The sequence below is a fragment of the Scyliorhinus canicula genome, chromosome 7, assembly GCF_902713615.1.
Source record: "Scyliorhinus canicula chromosome 7, sScyCan1.1, whole genome shotgun sequence".
Classification (NCBI taxonomy): Eukaryota; Metazoa; Chordata; class Chondrichthyes; order Carcharhiniformes; family Scyliorhinidae; genus Scyliorhinus; species Scyliorhinus canicula.
Genome location: NC_052152.1, coordinates 154,857,920 through 154,875,420, shown reverse-complemented (window position 1 = coordinate 154,875,420; position 17,501 = coordinate 154,857,920). Strand labels below are relative to the sequence as shown.

General features: G+C 42.4%; 1 protein-coding gene across 6 annotated transcripts in view; it reads left to right on the top strand.

Moving 5' to 3' along the window:
- The window catches only part of znf217 (zinc finger protein 217), a 75,655-nt gene that overhangs the window by 20,363 nt on the left and 37,791 nt on the right, over nucleotides 1–17,501 (top strand). The gene's annotated exons all lie outside the window — the stretch shown is intronic.

The window sequence follows — 17,501 nt, the reverse complement described above, 5'->3', positions numbered from 1 at the left end:
GATATGTGGTCAATGAGACGGACGGATCCTTTGTTTGACACTATCAACTCCCTTGAGGCAGGCCATCTGGGTGAAGGGATAGTGGATCCTCGCCTCCTGTGTAGAAGGGTGACCTGTGGTCAGTGACTGTCCCTCCTCTGTCAACCCCGTCATCTCCAGGGCCCATTGCTCATTTGAGGTGAGGGCTCTGATATCTGGAACTCTGCCGACCATTTGAACCCTTTCACGCCTATTATGGGTTCATTTCTCCTGCGGGGACAAGAGGTGAGCCGTACAGCTGGTGTATCAGGGGAGTCACTGGCAGGTGGCATGTGTGGGCACCATAACTGGACATGGAGGGATTGTGCTGGCGGGTGTCATGGTGTGCAGGGCACAGTTGCAGTGATTGGGGAGGGTGTGAGCTATCAGCCACTGACCTGTTTTGGGGGGGCGGGGAGGGAGGGAGGAGAGGAGAGGAGGGCGGTTGGGGGTGGAAGTCGATGGTCTTCCTGCACTGCGCTGACGGCAGGGCTTCCTGCACTGCGCTGACGGCAGGTCTGCTAGCCACGTAACCCGAACTGACGGCCGCTGTCCTTGTCTCCCAGGCGGCATTGGCAGTCCTGCTATTGGTCCTCCGACCCCCTCGGGGTAACAGGATATCCCATCTTGCATCCATGGTGTCCAGATGCCTGGCCGGATTCTGTATCCCCGAAGTGTGGAGCAGGTCTGCGTGGTGCTGTGCTTGTGTGCTCCTTGGGACTCGGTTGTGAGTGAACGTTTAAAAGTGCCTCCCCCTTATTAACGGGAAGCTGCTGGGTGTGAGTCGGGCTAATTAGGTGGCGAAAAGGTGTGAAGCTTGTGGGTGCTCATTTTCGGCACTTAAGGTGCTGCTAAATATGGGCCACGATCTACCCTTGCACCCGTTAGGAAACCATCAGGAAATTGTGCCTGAAATGAACTTTTTCCGTTAAATCACTTCCAAGTAGGGCAGCACGATGGCGCAGTGGGTTAGCACTGCGGTCTCACGGCGCCAAGGTTCCAGGTTCGATCCCGGCTCTAGGTCACTGTCCGTGTGGAGTTTGCACATTCTCTCCGTATTTCCATGGGTTTCGCCCCCACAGCCCAAAAGATGTGCAGGGTAGGTGGATTGGCCACGCTAAATTGCCCCTTAATTGGAAAAAAAGAATGAATTGGGTATTCTAAACATTTTTTAAAAAAGCACTTCCAAGGGCAGCGCGGTGGCCTAGTGGTTAGCACAACCGCCTCACGGCGCTGAGGTCCCAGGTTCGATCCCGGCTCTGGGTCACTGTCCGTGTGGAGTTTGCACATTCTCCCCGTGTCTGCGTGGGTTTCGCCCCCACAACCCAAAAATGTGCAGAGTAGGTGGATTGGCCACGCTAAATTGCCCCTTAATTGGAAAAAAATAATTGGGTAATCTAAATTTAAAAAAAAAAAAGCACTTCCAAGTGTGTGATGATCAAAGCTTCGGGGAGAGGAAAGACAAGGAAATTTGTTTTTGTGGGGGTGGTGTTGAACTGTCTTCAATAAGGGTGGTGTTTTTTAAAAGTTGTGTTTTAATTCCGATTTCCTGGAGACGGTGTCAATAAACTTGCCTCTGGTGGTTATACTGTTGGATTTTGGTCTTTTTATTATGAAATATGTTTGCAGGCTTAGGTTATTTTTACCAATCTGAGATTGGCAACAAAATTAAAGGGCTGGATTTAGCTGTGTAACCTGGGAGCTGGCTCACAGATGGTAGTTTACCAGAGTTTGAATTGATGATTAATATAAAATCAGTTTGCCAAATTGAACTGGATTGTTTTTTCCCCCAATTGAATTGGTTTTATAGCTGTGATCTGTAAACCCATAGGATTGCACGTCTGGCAACATTTCATAGCTGTATGCAGACATGCAAGACTAATGTAAACAGATGGGTCATTGGTCCCCAAGAATCATTGTGGTGTTGCTTCTACCTTTGTTACCATTATTTGGGAAGCACTAACAATAGTTCAATTTACATAGCAACACTTCTAGAAATAACTTTATTTCAGTTTGTATTTATTCCAAACTTGTCATTTCAATTGTAATCTATTTAACAAAGTGCTATCAGTCAGTTTCATCCTCTATACCTCATTCGGCATGGTAGCACAGATGTTAGCACTGTTACTTCACAGTGCCAGGGTCCCAGATCGATTCCCGGCTTGAGTCACCATCTGTGCGGAGTCTGCACTTTCCCCCTGCGTCTGCGTAGGTTTCCTCTGGGTGCTCCAGTTTCCTCCCATAAGTCCTGAAAGACGTGTTTGTTAGGTAATTTGGCCATTCTGAATTCTCCCTCCGTGTGATGAACAGGGCCGGAATCTGGCGACTTGGAGCTTTTCACACACAGTAACTTGTTTGCAGTGTTAAAGCCTACTTGTGACGATAAAGATTATTATTATTTTTAGTGGCAAAGATGCAGACGCAACATATCCATTTTCCTTTTATTGACTATTGCACTTCACTACTGTACATTGTTCCTTCCATATTCTGCATTGTGCACAGAGCCATTTTGCTGTCCTGTTGAACAAAAGTTGGTCCAGGACTATGCATAGCTTCCCCACGACATTACTCTCCACCTGAAAACTCTGGCCTGGTACTCATCCATGTAATATGTAGTAGTTGTAAACAAGACTAAATTATGTGTCATCCTTTTTCTTTGTTTGTTCACTCCAGTTGACAGTCATCTAGGACCATTAGGACACTTCAGTACTGGGAAACACCGGGTGTAGTTCAACTCTCTTGCATATCTAACATTTGAAATCGCTAAGCTTTGCCTGTGTTTTGCCAGTTGTTTCCACCTGCTGTAAATAACCGTATCTGGTGTGATGTCTACGCACAACCCAACGGCTGATACTTGTGTAGTACAATGAACTGTTGCTTATCATGCAGCTATCCACAGTATTGGGAGAGAATTTGCAATTACTCAGCTAAAATGTCTATACTGCGTTCATTATAGTGATCCATTATGACATGACAGGTGCAAATATCTCCTGTTGCAGAACAGTAGAATTTGTATTTTCTACCGCATACGAAAATTGATAAAGTAGATCCACGTCATGATGGATAAGTATGTGTGGCTCCCTATTGAAGAATCTACATCGAAAATGTTAGCTTTGACTGTTTTCTCCACCGACATGCATTGCGTCTAACGCAAACTATTGTTAAATGTCTGAGGTTTTCAAATCGGAGGGGAAGTGACAGAAACTGTGAAATGAGTTTGTACTGTACAATGGCAATTGTATCCAAAAGTCTGTTTTTCAGGTCATTCTGTCAAACAATTTGGATCAGTGGACTGCTGAGATGATGCACCTTTCCTTTAAAGTAGATTTTTCAATTTCAAAAATTAAATTTTTAACTAATGATTTTAATATATCTTAGTGCATTCACTGAAATATTTAAGATCTTGTTAATACAAACAAATTACATGTAAGTTTCTAATTTCTATCCATCTCTTCCTTTAACCGCACCCCTTCACAGTTCATTTTGGTCCTTTAAATCGAGGAATCGGTGGCACAGTGGTTAGCACTGCTGCCTCAGCTCCAGGGTCCCAGGTTCAACTCTGGCCTCGGGTTACTGTCTGTGTGGAGTTTGCACTTTCTCCCTTTGTCTGTGTGGGTTTCCTCCGGGTGCTCCGGTTTCCTCCCACAATCCAAAGATGTGCAGGTTAGATGGATTAGCCATACTAAATTGCCCATTTGATGCCCAAAAGGTTAGGTGGGATTACTGGTTTACGGGGATAGGGTGGAGGTTGTCTTAGGATGCTCTTTCCAAGGGCTGGTGCAGACTCGATGGGCCAAATGGCCGCCTCCACTGTAAAAAGACTATGAATGAGATTCCTAACTTCCCTCCATTAGGTTATGTTAGTGAGCTGTAGATGTTCAGAGTTCAGTTTAACTGCGACTTTAGATTACTGGCAAAGCTTGAACTATTTGCACTGCAGCTGCTAGTTGTAAATAGGAAAAGGTGAGTTTTGTATTGGGCTGCTGAGCCCATCTTTGGTGCATGGGTGTCACACATCTGATCGCATTCTCTGTAAACGTCCTTGGTTCCTAAAGGCTGCCAGGGAAACTTAAACGTCCTGGGTTCAGAAAGGCTGCCAGGGAAATGTCTGAGGTTAAGATGAGGACCCTGTTGGTGTCTGTTATTATGGATCCAGCAATTTTTGGGTTATTGTTGATAAATGCTGAGTGTTGGGAACAAACAAATCCAGCATTTCACTAAGTACTGAGCCAGCCAAAGGCTGAATTAAAAAAAAATCTAACATGAATTGAGTATTTGTGCCTCAGACCATTGAATCTTTAAGGGAAAATTGTTCTTGCATTTTCTTTCCCATTTTAAAACAAAAAAGGAAGACTGCAAGATGATGGAAATAAATGCTGGACTGTTCAAGCAAAACACTATTGGTCTGTGCTATAAACACGTATGGTTCTCTGGTTGTTGATACTGGATAAAATCTATTTACGGAACACTTTATTTCTGGATCCTATACAAAATTCTCCCATTAGATCAATAATTTATAAGGTGGGGAGATTGATTGGCTTTTTTGAGCTCATTTGAGTGTTTTGTTTTTGGAGTGTCGTGTAGCGTGTCCTTTTGTGAAGTGACTACTCATTCAAATAGAATGCCAACTCCAGCCAGAAACTCTGGATTGATTAAAAAAAAATTAAAGTACCCAATTAATTTTTATTCCCCCCAATTTAAGGGGCAATTTAGCATGGCCAATCCACACAGACATGGGAAGAATGTGCAAAGTCCACATGGGCAGACGTGTCAACATTTTTAAGCAGCTGTTTTTGTGAAACTTTGGTCAAAGTGCCCAACTTGTAATGCAAGGATATTGTTTTGCAGTGAATAAAATGCCCAGAACCGTTTGAGCAAAAATCATCACTTTTCTTACACCAATGCCATGTACTTTCGGAGTAACCATGCCTGCGGATGTACCCTATACCACAGACTGCAGCTCACCACCAACACCTTAGACGACAATTAGGGGTGGGCAATAAATACTGGCCTTGCCAGTAATCTCTCTTTCTCGTAATCCTCCCCCCCCCCCCCCCCCCCCCCCTATTATTGTAGGATCCTCATTGATACAGTTCATCCCATTACAATATCCTATTGTAAGATTGGACCCCCCCCCCCACCCCCCACCCACACACACACACACACACACACACACACACACCAATCCTTCATCTTTACCCCATTGGTTTGTGATTTAGAATAATCTTTGGAGGAAACTACCCTGCTGTAGGAAGAGTGGATGTTCCATGAAAATAGTTGCTAACATTGCCCGTGGGATTTTTTCTGGTGTGCTTGAAATGGGCCCAATGATAATACTACATTGGCAATGTGACAGTGGTATAGAGATCAGTATCTAATGCATTTGTAATTGTGCATTGTATGATGTCAGCAGAAAATGGTGTGAAGATACACTTGTGGAATATTTTATAATTTTATTGCTGCAATACTTGAAAGGTGCCACTTGAGGGAGTGCCAATGATATCAAATAGAAGCAACAATTCCATTGTTCTGATGGATGCTTCCAGTGGGAACGATGGTTTTCCAACGGAATTAAAGGAACCAGTTTAGTGTTTCAATCTTTAGTTGTTTCCTAGATTGATTGATTTTAAAGGTCAATATTACCTGAATTCATGGAACATGTTCATAGTGTACTCCTATCCAGTCTGATGAATAACTGTTTTATTTTAGTGCAAAAGCTAGTTTTGATTGCAAACTATTTAATGGGCTTTCATATAAATGTTAAACCGTAGCACTGGAAATAAAATGACCCTTGTATTACTATAAAGTTGGCATCTAATTGTTTAGCAAATGATTGTCTAAATTGTATTCTCCTTGTGGCTTCATCGGGTGAATTGACCCACATGCATATTTTTTTTTTTTTGGTCTTAAATCCACTTTTCTGTTTAATGCAGTAGTAGATTCTACCAGATTTCTTGTGCTATTTAACTTTATTTTAAAGTAAGAGTACCCAATTCTTTTTTTTCCCCCAAGGGGCAATTTAGCATGGCCAATTCACCTGCCCTGCACATGCTTGGGTTGTGGGGGTGAGACCCACGCAGACACTAGGAGAATGTGCAAACTCCATGCGGACAGTGAGCCGACATCGAACTCTGGTCCTCAGTGCTGTGAGGCAGCAGTGCTAAACACTGCACCACCTAACCGCACTGTTATTTAACTTAATGAAAGTGTTTTTGAGAAACCCTATTCCAGACCAATGAAGCTGTAATTAGTTGTGTGTTTTTGTGTATGTTGAATAATTCACTTTTGGTCCATTATTCTCTGCATATCGTCTGTATACGGTGTTTCCATCAGGCACCATTCCAGCTGTTTTCATCTTGCAGTTCCTATACTCGTGATGTAAGAGAATGAACTTTAATGGATGCCACAATGCACAAACCATATCCTGGGAAGCCAGCTTTGGAGACTGGCTCCCTGCTTAATAAATGTTGATGGACTGTCTACTTTTGCAGTATAATGACATTGATCTACCTATAATTGAACACCTATAAATGAACAAAAGTATCAGCATACTAATTTGGAACACTGCGTAGGAAGTTATTAAATCTTTGACCGTAGTGTTTATAGATTGGAGCAAAAGTACACTTTTGAGATGTGTGAAGTAACAGAAGATTTGTTGTAGCTGATTGATTGAGTTCCAAAACCAAGCAGGAAGTAAATTTACAGCAGGAATGTAAACCTCATGAAGCAAATGGAACAATCCAGTAGGATACAAAGAAGGAAGCCTGATAGTATTGGGTTAGTGTCATAAGTGATTTGGGATTTAACATTTAAAAAAAATGATTCTGGGTTTAACACTGTTCCTTTACAAAACTTTGTTTGCAACCTGCCTGATAGCAGAGGCTCGGTTTGGAGCAAATTTTAATGAGACCGTGTGAACACTATAAACTCTGGTAATTAAATCTCTGCCCATTCAATAAACCTGCCTTGGTGCTTCTGTGATGGCTTAGTGAATTTATTCGGTTACTAGCTGAACTGTACAGTCAAAGTATCTGGTTCCCACATCCTGATCTAGGGAAGGAAAATTGTCTAACGTTCCCATTTATCTATTTGTGGAGTGACAGTGTTGGATAAGGATAGAATCCTGTTTCACTAATGCTTCCTATGCCATGGTGGTTAACATGTATGAATACTGTCTACTTGGATTGAGGCATACAAGATCCATGGTATAGAATGTCCAAAATTGGAGCATAAGCTAATTTTTGAGTAAAATAATGTACCCTGGATGATGTGCAAATAGACTTCCATTAGATATCTTTTAATATGAATGAAAAAGAAGCCATTTTAATGAGGTATGGGCGAATAATTTAGATCCCTTTCCATTTTGTATTGACTTCAGAGCAGGAAGGTTGGACCAAAAATGTGCAATTCTATCTGAGACAATACAATTTCTGTAAATTATTGTAAATTAGCTTAACTACAGTTATGTTATTGGACATTATAAATAAATGCTTGCTATTGCAGCAATGGAAAGAGGAACTGAATCCAAGTTTGGCTTTTGTATTGAAAAGCTGAACACCAGGCAAATGTGAAGAAGTGAACCGTTTGAATTTAATATCTTACTGTGGGCGTTTGTCATGATAAACTCAGCTTTCGGTCGTCTTTGCAATTAGTTGAGCCTCCCACAGTTGTGCTGCCAACTTGTATTTTACTCCGTTTGAACCGTTCACGTTGCAGTGTTTCAGTGGCCACGTTCCTAGCCTTGTCATTATTGCCACTGGTGCTATTTGTTTTTCTGTTTTCAGAATGTTAATCTGTTCAATTATGGGGTGCTATTTAAACTGATTTTATTAGATAAAGCAATTAGCACTTCATTGTCTAGCCAGTATTAATTGGAGTCCATCATTGAAAATTGATGGGATTTTTTTTGTGACAAATTAACATCCTTTACAGAAGGAATTTGATGGTGGAATTTGATAGCTGCGTTCACATAAAGGGTTACTGGCAAAGTGGTTTAATTTTGTTTGTTTTTCCACTGCACGTAATTTTTTTTTACCGTACCATATTCCATATATATGTCTGGCGACATGGCACAGTGGCTAGCACTGCTGTCTTGCAGTGCCAGGAACCTGGGTTCAATTCCAGTCTGAGTGTTTGTGTGTAGTTTCTTCCTGATGCTCCGGTTTCCTCCCACGGTCCAAAGATCTGCAGGTTAGGTGGGTTATAGGGATGGGGTGGGGCAGTGGGCCTAGGTCAGGGGTTCTTTTCAGAGGGTCAGCACAGACCCAAGGGGCCGAATGGCCTCTTTCTGCGCCAAGGGAATTCTGTGGTTCTATATACCATATGCTGGTTAATGGGGGTAGTGCAATTCTTCTCTGGGGTCCCTCAGAATTAAAAAAAAAGTAACATTTAAAGTGCCCAATTCATTATTTTCCAATAAGGGGCACTTTAGCATGGCCAATCCAGCTACCCTGCATAATCTTTGGGTTGTGAGGGGTGAGACCCACGCAGACACTGGGAGAATAGGCAAACTCCACACGGACAGTGACCTGGTGCCGGGATTGAATCAGATTCCTCGGTGCCGTGAGTGAGCAGTGCTAACCATGTGCCAGCAGTCTTCTGAATTGAGGAAGACTTGCTATACTTTTGAAGATGTCCCTAAAATGTTTCCACTGTCCTCCTAGGAACCTCGTAGATCAGCTAAGTTACAGTGCCTCTGCCTCTGCGTTGGGTATGTTGGCCTGGGGTTACTGCAATTACTATACTGTTCAGTCACTGTTATGTGAGCATATAATGGTGAATAAGGGCATGTCCAACTTAGTGACACCTAGTTTTCTGCTTTAATAATGAACTTGGAATATTCATAATCTCCCACTTCCGTTCCATGCAATTTGCTGAAATATTCTACTTTTGGTTTCTGTACACCTCTTTCAGATTTGTGGCGTTAGCAGCTGATTGGGCTGTGATTTCCCTCCTTTCTAAATCATAAATCCCTTGTGTAACTCAACAAAAACATTTAAAAAAAATAAAAAGCACTGGAGCCATCACCAGACAGGTGTATTCTTGGTGGTTTAACGCTTTCCTGTTTTGCTTTTCTGTTTTGATCCTGTGAATTATTGTTGACCTGGATTTAAATTCCAAAAACTGTATTTGGGGTAGGAGGGAATCGGTGGAATCTCCTTGTATTCCCCCAATACTAAACTAAATTCCCGTGTACTGTCTTGTATGGAATAATGAAGTATTGTATGGAATAATGAAGCTCTGTGTTCAGTCTATGTAGGGTTTACTGTATTTCCAACCCCCCCACCAATAAAACCTGACCTAGCGATGATTATGTGGCACTCTGCATAGAACAGGAATGAGGAAATAAAAAAACCTGATTATATGCTGTATTTAATATGGTGCATTTAATTCAATGTACTGTAATGTGGCCCCGTGGAAATGACAAACTAACGAAAGGCATGGCTGTGGTGCTTCTCTTTTGGCCACATTGCAAATTCACCATAAAATACAAGCAAAATGTATTTCATGCACATCTATGTGAGACTTTTGTTGTCTCTTTCACCAAAATTTGGAATTCTAGCAGGGGCTCAAATAACCAACAGGGGTGTCTGTTGTTTTTCTGTATCAAATAAAAGGTATGATTAGCCACATGTGAACAATTACTATAGGCAGAGATATTTTTTCGAGCTGGATTCGTATCAAGCAGGTTTATTGTGCCAAGCACAATAAGTGTTAAGCATGCATTTATATTTCTGTTAATGATACAACAGTGGTTAACACAATGCAATATTTCTATCCATAATCATTCTGCACATAAGGTGGTTGCAGTTAGTGTGGTAAATAATGCATCCCAAATTGTAAATTTATGATTTCAATGTTATATTTCCATTACAAATGTAATGGCTTGGCTTGTATTGGAGGTTTTATTTTAAGCAAGCAAAGTCATCTACTGACAGTATGATATACAGACTGTTTCCATTCTTTCTCCCCTCTCGCGTTGGGCCAGAATCTGGGAACTCCCTCCCTCCCTGTACCTACACCACATAGACAGCAGTGATTCAAGAAGGTAGCTCGCTTCAGGGCAATTGGTGATGGATAATAAAATGCGGGCCGAGCCTGTGACACACATCCCATGAATGAATCAAGTTTATTTTTTTTGGAACTTTTTTTTTTTACTTTTTAAAAATATAACTTTTAAGATGTATAGATGAGATGGTCAAGTGGCAGATGGCATTTAACCCTGAAAAGTGAGGTGATTACTGACCGGGAAGTATTCGATGAATGGCATGACACCTATGAAGTATCAAGAAACAAAGAGACCATGGCATATTTGTCCAAGATCTCTGAAGGCGGGAGGGCAGGTTAATAGGGTGGTGAAAAAGACATATGGGACACTTGCTTTTATCAATCAAGGAAGAGAGACCATGTTGGAGTTGCATAACTTTGCTAAGGCCATAATTGGGAGTATTGTGTGCAGTTCAGGTCACCACATTATCAGAAGGATGTGATTGCAATGGAGATGGTGCAGAGGAGATTCACCAGGATGTTGCCTGGGATAGAAGATTGAAGAGAGGGTGGATAGACTTGGGTTGTTTTCACTGGAGCAGAGAGATAGGGAGCAGCTGTTCCCCTTAGTTTACCATTGTGAGGGACATGAGGTTTTGGGGGATGAGAGGAAAATTTTTTTTCTTTTTTACCCAGAAGGGTTACCCAGGGAGTGGTGATGGTATGGAATGCACTGTCTGGGAGGGTGGTAGAGGCAGGTTGCCTGCCAACCTTAGTACCTGGATGAACACTTGGCACGTCATAACATTCAAGGCTATGGGCCAAGTGCTGGCAATGGACTTGGGTAGACAGGTCAGGTGTTTTCCATGTGTCGGTGCAGACCCGATGGGCTCGAGGGCCTCTTCCTGCACTATTTTCTGTGATGTCTATCACAGATGTTTATTTAGAAATTCCTAAACACAACTAAACTTGCATGTCCAGCAGCAGGAATTGGTGCTTCAAGATGGTTTTTCGGCTGCTTTTGAATTGATTTTTGGAGATTGTACCAACAACATAGCTCCTCGACAATTGCAACTCTGGCCAAAGCTGGACTGATAAATTGTAGCCGTCAGGAAAATCTGCTTACGGCGGCACCGTGGTGTAGTGTCGAGGACCCGGGTTCGATCCCGGCCCTGGGTAGCTGTCCATGTGGAGCTTGCACATTCTCCCCCACGACCCAAAAGAGATGCAGTATAGGTGGATTGGCCACACTAAATTACCCCTTAATTGGAAAAATGAAATTGGTACTTAAAAAAAACATGTAAAGGAAAATTAGCTTACTGAGCCTTCCTGGGCGGATCTCGCAGGTCTACTGGGGTGGGGGTGGGGATTTTTGAGCATTTGATTTTGTGATGTTGCATGTTAAATGCATGACAGTATTGAGGAAGCCAATACACCTATCATTATTAAGATACTACCAATGCAAGTAATAGTGATCCATCAAATGCATAAACCCATTGCATTAATTTCTTTGGGTGACACGGTAGCACAGTGGATAGCACTGTCTCTGCACAGCTCCAGGGTCCCAGGTTCGATTCCTGGCTTGGATCACTCTATGCGGAGTCTGCACGTTCTCCCCATGTCTTTGTGGGTTTCCTCCGGGTGCTCCGGTTTCCTTCCACAGTCCAAAAATGTGCCGGTTAACTGCATTGGCCATGCTAAATTGCCCTTGGTGTTCAAAAAGGTTAGGTGGAGTTACTGGATTACGGGGTGGAGGTGTGGGTTTGGTGCTCTTTCCATGGGCCGAATAGGCTAACTGGGCCCAATGGCCTCCTTCTGCACTGTAAGTTCTGCGCTGTAAATTCTATGATTCAAAGAAAGACATCCAGAAGCTTTTTAAAAAAAAAGATAACCAGTTTCTCCAAAATGCTTTTACAGGCAATGAAATAAGTTTGAAGTATAACCACAAACTCATGCCGTCATTGTCAAGCATCCCAAAGGACGACATTAATGCTTCTGATTATGGCGTAGCTGCCAAATTAATGCAATTGCAGTACCAAAACATGCTAGAAATCTGAAATAAAAACAATGCTGACTTAGTGGGTCAGACAACATCTGTGGTGAGCAAAAAAGTTCATATCTTGGTCTGATGGAAGGTCATCAACCTGAAACTCTTTGTTTCTCTGCAAATGCTGCCTGACCTGTATATTTCTTTTTAAAAGCGTTTTATGTTTTTTCTATCAAAACACAAATTCCTATCACTGGACAGATTTAAAAAAATATAGAACCAACTGCAATGTCATTGAAAGACTGGAAGTGGGTTTAAGTTGTGTTAGAATAGCTATTTCTTCAAACCACGTGTGGCACATGTGATTGCGTGTTTTTCAGTCTTGGGGAAAGCGTGCTCATTTTCTGTATGGTGTAGGACGTTATCGTACAGTAGGATAGCTTAATACACAACCCATACCCCCCCATTTGATATATTTTAAAATAACTTTAGAGTACCCAATTCATTTTATTCAATTAAGGGGCAATTTAGCGTGGCCAATCCACCTAGCTTGCACATTTTTAGGTTGTGGGGAAACCCACGCAAACACGGGGAGAATGTGCAAACTCCACGCGGACAGTGACCCAGAGTCGGGATTGAACCGGGGACCTCGGCGCCGTGAGGCAGCAGGGCTAACCCACTGCGCCACCGTGCTACCCCCCCCCCATTTGATATTCTGGTAGAATTGGGTGGGTGTGTTTTTTATTTGCCAGATACTAAATGCACAACTCTATAGAAGGAACAGTCAGTGGCTTATTTTGAAACTTGTACAGCACCAGTATGTTGTAGCAAAATAATAATGGGCTGTGTAAGTAGCCTTGGCACAACTACAAGTACCACCTACTGCACAAAACACTTTGTGTGCATCTAGGTTCCAACAGTACCAGCATAAATGAATCTACGATGTGTCATTAAAGAAATACTACAGGCAGCGCTCTTTTCCCACCGCCTCCTCCACCCTCAACTCCACAGTAATCATGTATTTCCACTGCAGAACAGTACCCTGATTTGAAAATGAAAGTGCTTGCTTTACTTAAGTTTCCATCAGAGACCTGTAGTGTGCGTGTGCGATACTTAGAGCTTCAGTGTGCAGCCCAAAAATACCACCAGCTGGGACTCCTCGGGGCCATGCAGATTGTGGTCTTTGCAGTATGTAGGCAACAAAGATCACACACCCCATGTCTCTTAAAATATTAATTGTACACGTGGGCAGTATTGCAGTAACTTATTTCTGGTGGATTATTTGCCCAAATTAAATTGACTCTACAGGAGGAAAAAATATGTAACTCATGCATGAGAATTCAAATCAGGAACTCTTCCTGTTTCTGAATTTTTCTTTAACTGCTACTGTACATCAACAGAAAAATAATAGTAAAGATGAATTCAAATTTAGAAAGATTTGGTAGGAAAAGTGAGTTTTTAAACAGTCCAACTACCATTTAATAGTATAACTAACATTTACAACACTAGTTCTAAAAATGGTTTCTGCCACATTGACGTCCTTTGGTTCAGGAAGGACTGAGGGAATTGCTGAATTTCTAATGTTTGCAAGCAATCTCTAATTTTAAAATCACTTATTTTTTAATGTTTAAAATATCACCGTTTCCCCATTTGGTTTTATCCTCCCTCTAACATTACAGGAGAGGCCTGTCCTTAATAATCAGAAGTGGTTACAGTAACTTCACTGCAGTGTTAAATGTAAACCTACTTGTGACAGTAATAAAGATTATTATTATGGTCGGGTTACAAAATCTGACCAACTCTATGGATGGGTTTCCTCTGGGTGATCCGGTCTCCTCCCACGGTCCAAAGATGCGCAGGTTAGGTGGATTGGCCATGCTAAGTTGCCCCTTAATGTCCAACGTTGGGTTGGGTTGCGGGATTACGGTGATAAGGTTGGAGTGGGGACCTAGGTGCTCTATCGGAGGGTTGGTGCAGACTCACTGGGCCAAATGGCCTCCTGCACTCTAGGGATTTTATTCTGTAATTACACATCCTGAATGATGGTTTTTTAAAAAACTTGTATTTATATGCGGCTTATGCAAATCCAAGACCGTCCAAAATGCTTTACAGTCAATGAAGTACTTGGTGTAGTCACTGTTGTAGCAGTGCCAATCTCCCCATGATATTCAACAGCATTATCATTACCGAATCCCCTACTGCATACAGTTTTGCCGGTTCTTGGACCACTTCAAACAAAACCACTTTCCAATCACCTCTCCTCACAGTTGAGTGACTTTGAAGTGGCCAGCTAGAAACTGACAACACTTAATTGGATTTGAAGTGGTCCAGGAGCTGTCAATCAAAGCTTGATATAAACATCGCAGTTGCTCAACTGTGAAGAAGCATGAATGGAACAATTCTGACAACTGTGAAGGAAGATGAATGGAACGATGCTGACAGCTAAGTATACGGACGCTGTTAATCACAGCCTAGTAAAATCAATATCAAAGAGAAATGCATTTAATGACTTGCAGGTCAAAGAACTAAGGGGGGGGGGGGGTGTGGCCAGATGTGGGACCTCTCTATTGGGCTGCCTGCTTAAAATGGCAGCCCAATAGTGGGATTCTCTAGGGAATCCCCCACAATCCTCCCCAGTGGATGTGCATATTATGATTATTACAATTCAGCTGTGGCGGGCGAACATAGTCTCCTCCACAGTCCTTACATTTCAATTTCATATCACAAGGACGGTTATATTTTCTACACTTCAAAATGTGTACATTGCTACATTGTTCTTTTGCTATCAAATGCATTCCCACTCATTGCTCCGAGATGACCCTGGTTATTTCTTGGTTCTAGTTGACTATAGCATACAGGCAGTGGCAGAATTTTTTTAACTTGGAAAAGCAACTTTAATCCAGTTGGAGTACAATGATCAGGGTGGGAGCTGAAATTGTGGTGGGGAATGGATACTGAAAAACCATTTGATCCCAAAATAAGGAACTTTGGTATAGATTTTCTTACAGTGCAACCAAGTGGCAACATTTTTGAGACATGCAGGTGGTTCTCATGGCACCGAGGACCTGGGTTCGATCCCAGCCCCGGGTCATTGTCTGTGTGGAGTTTGCACGTTCTCCCCATGTATGCATGGGTCTCAACCCAAAGATGTGCAGGTTAGGTGGATTGGCCGTGCTAATTTTGCCCCTTAATTGGGGGGGGGGGAGAAAGAGAAATTGTTTTTCCTGGTCTTGGAGACCCCTCTTGAGGTGGATTTAACTTGATTTTTGCTGTGTGTGTAACTTGAGGGTGGTGACAGGGGGAGATTGTAGAATCAAGGAAACATAAATATGCGTCAGATGGAAGTGGGCAATGGTGACATTCCCTCTAATTTATGGAGTGCACAACCATAGTACGTACTATTTCTAAAGGGCTGACTTGTGCATGGCCTTAGTGGTTCACTTTCAGGTAGTTGCGTGCCTGTGTATCTTGAGGGGAATGTTGAGGAGGTATGCAAGGTGAGCAGGACTGGGTGCTCAACATTCCAGGGTATACAATTGCCTGTTCTTTTAGAACAAAGGGGAAAGGAAGTGGGGTAGTGATAATCAACGGAGTTTTCAGCAGTGCTGAGTCGTGATAAAAAGACAATGGATCGTGCTGTAGGATCGGTTTGGGTTGAAATCCTGAATAGCAGGAGAAAGAAAACCAGGGTGTGAGTAGTCTATAAACCCCCAAGATGTGACTGAGGTCTGAGCATAAATGGGGTAAATATCAAGGACATGTTTGAAGGAAAGTGCAACTATCATGGGAGATCGTAGAATTTGTGTAGTGCATCCAGAAGAGTACGTTGTGGAACCTACGCAAGAACGGGTTATTTTAGATTTGTTGTTGTGACGAAGTAGGATTAATAAGGGATCGTGTGCTTAAGGATTCCTAGGCTGGGGGTGGTGACCACAATATGGTAGAATTCCAGATACAGTTTGAGGGTGAATGCCAGAATTCAAGATACGGGTGAATGCCATAGGTTCATAACCATTGTTTTTAACTTTAGGGAATTTATAATGATACGAGGGAGGATTGTCTTAAGGTGAACTGGGTAAATAAGGAGTGGCAGATATTCAAACAGCTGGCCCATAGTGCTCAGCGGCAGTTCCACGGATAGTTTGTGGTTAGCACTGCTGCCTCACGGCGCAGAGGACTCTGGTTCGATCCTGGCCCCGGTCACTGTCCGTGTGGAGTTTATACATTCTCCCCGTGTTTGCGTGGGTCTCACCCCCATGACCCAAAGATGTGGCACGCTAAATTGTCCCTTTAATTGGAAAAATTAAAAAAAGAGGGATTCCATTAGAGTCGCAAAATCCATGGGAACAAAGGATGTCAAGAATTATGTTAAATTGAGAATCAGGATATGCAAAGTGACAAGTGAAGTTTTTAGGATCCAACAGCAAAAGACTAGGCTCGTCCGGGAGAAAATGCATTTTGACAGAAAACTGTATAAATAAAAACAAACAGAAGAGTTTCTATGGATATATAAATAAGAAGTTTGTGGGATATATAAATAAGAAGTGGCCGGCCAAGTTAAATGTGAGACTTCCTATTGAATGAGGCTGGTGAATTAATAACAGCAAACAACAAAATGGCGAATTGATAACATAATAGAACTTCAATCCCAATCACAGGAGATAGGACCCGATGATCTGCAAGTGGCTGCAGAGATAGTGGACCCATTGGTTGAAATTTTTCATAACTTTCTAGTAGGGCACCAGAACATTTAGGGAAAAAAGCCAAATTCTGGGAGGGACCAGAAGATTGGGAAACAAATGTGACTCCCTTGTTCAGAAGGTGGGGCAGCATGGTGGTGCAGGGGATTAGCCCTGCTGCCTCAGTGTCGAGGTCCCAGGTTCGATCCCGGCTCTGGGTCACTGTCCGTGTGGAGTTTGCATATTCTCCCCGTGTTTGGGTGGGTTTTGCCCCCACAACCCAAAGATGTGCAGGTTATGTAGATTGGCCACGCTAAATTGCCCCTTAATTGGAAAAAATGAATTGGGTCTAAATTTATTTTAAAAAAGGCAGCAGGCGGGGAACTATAGGCGAGTTATTATTGACAAGATGTTGGGGAAAATAATCAGGAAATAACTAAGCAGAAAACCTGAATATAATCAAACCTAGCCAACATGGGTTTTATGAAAGCTAAATCATGTTGGACAAATTTGCTTGAATTCTTTGAGGATGTAGCAGGGAGAGTAGATAGAGGGGAACCTGTAGATGTAGTGTACTTGGATTTCCAAAAGACACTGCACAAGGGGCTGGTGTATAAAGTAATAGCCCATGGAATTGGAGGAACTGTTAGCATGGATTGAGAACTGGCTGTCACGTAGAAAATAGAGTTGAATGAGTGGAAATATGTAATTAGTGGAGTACTGCATGGAGCAGTTCTTGGCCTCCAATTGTTCACTATTTACATTCATGAACTGGGGGCAAGAACAACAGAATATAAGGTTTCCAAATTTGCTGCTGATGTAAAAATAGG